At 41.0% G+C, this 1,711-nt stretch overlaps 1 non-coding gene across 1 annotated transcript; it reads left to right on the top strand.

Moving 5' to 3' along the window:
- Positions 1–1,280: 1,280 nt before the first annotated feature.
- LOC112439645 (U6 spliceosomal RNA) lies at positions 1,281–1,389 on the top strand. The gene has a single exon (XR_003027902.1). It is a non-coding gene; the product is annotated as a U6 spliceosomal RNA (small nuclear RNA).
- Positions 1,390–1,711: the final 322 nt, after the last annotated feature.

Here is a 1,711-nt window from a genome sequence, read left to right as displayed (position 1 = left end):
AAAGTAAAAGTGAATATCACACAAACACATGGTGGAATGTTCCATGGCAGGATGGAAGTAAATTACATCATTTGGAAGTTTCAAAATAATCTTTCTTTTCCTACTTCACTATACTTCAAGCAGCATATAATAATTTCCCATAGCCTGGAAGAGAGATGGAAATAAGAATAGAGCAATAAGGTGACATTCTCACGGTCATACAAGCCAGTAGGCTTCCATAATCCAGACTCATGTACGAGTCAGCCGGATTTCCAGACAAAATGATTTGATCACTGGTCCATCAACCAGAGCCTTGGCCCCTCTGAAGTTGCTCATCACAATCACCACCTTAGCACACTAGAATTTGTAAGTGAGAAGGAAGGTGGTAGCAATAGCCAGTCAACAGGGACTACAAGTTCATTTCACATTTGTTTTCTGAGAAAGCAACAAAAGAAAAATTTCAATTATGAAGATAGAGGATGTTGGTTTTTATTCATTGTCTGCTTGTATAATCACAGAGAAACAGGGCGCTGTGGGGAAAGGAAACAGAAGTGCTAAACCTGCTTCACTGCTTAGTAGCTGGATGACCTACAGCCAATCATTTTGCTTTCTGAGCTGCGGTTTTCAGCCAAAAAATAAATAATAATGATAATTCCTACCCCGCCTGGCTCACAAAACTGTTTCTGTTTTTGAAAATTCTAAACAGTGATAGACATGGATGGTATGAAGCCTACATGACTCTGCAGTATTTTACCAAAGGGTCTCAGACATTTTCTCACTGTAGTTCTCCCCACAGCCTCCCGAACATGCCGCAACCTAAACTTAACCCCCACTGCTTCATACTGTCACATCATCCTTCCTCCAGCAGGATTCTCTTATGACTGGGAAAACTGCTGAATACCCACAGATCACTCAGCATAAGGTCGAGGGCTGACTGTCAGCAAGAAGGAAAGGCAGACTGAAGAAATGAAGACCACATGAAAGGAAAGCACTTTGCTTTCATGGCTCTGCCTATAAAGTCCACATGAAGGTCAGTATGACATAAAAAAGCTCTGGCTGCTAGAGCAAGGATGGTGGAAGATGCAGAATATTTGCTAGTGTAACACACAGAGGAGAAGTGGTCCCAAGAAAAATCCAGGTGAGTGTAATGTCCTGGAGCTAGGCCACAAGCGTCCCTAGATGTGACCTCGAGCAAATCGGTCTTTCTATGCCTCAATTTCCTCATCTGCAAAGAGAAGTTTATAATAACGGCACCTACTCCATAGGCTGTTGTGAGGATTCCATGAATAAACATGGATAGAGTGCTCACTTTGGCAGCACATATACTAAAATTGGAATGATAAGAGAAGATGATTAGCATGGCCCCTGCTGAAGAATGACACACAAGTTCATGAAGCATTACATATTTTTTACCAAAAAAAAAATGTTTAAATGAAAATAAAAATATTAAATATGGATGGAGTACTTAGCACAGGGGTGGTGGTGGTTTTGATCATATCTGCCAATGCTCCTGCATAAAGCTAAAAGACAGAATGGGACAGAGAAAAATATGCCCCAGGAAAAGGCAGCAGAACTCTGCTTTCTGCAGAAGGCACCATAAAGGAAGTCAGGCTTCTTCAAGGTCAGGCAACACAGAGGTCTTACAATAGCAAATTAAAAACACCAAGAGTCCAGCTTATTGAAATAGGATCATCCTTAGACTGTGAACTTTGTACAACTTCATTCAGATAGA

This window comes from Pan paniscus, chromosome 3, assembly GCF_029289425.2.
Source record: "Pan paniscus chromosome 3, NHGRI_mPanPan1-v2.0_pri, whole genome shotgun sequence".
Taxonomy (NCBI): Eukaryota; Metazoa; Chordata; class Mammalia; order Primates; family Hominidae; genus Pan; species Pan paniscus.
This window is presented reverse-complemented; position numbering and strand designations above follow the sequence as displayed.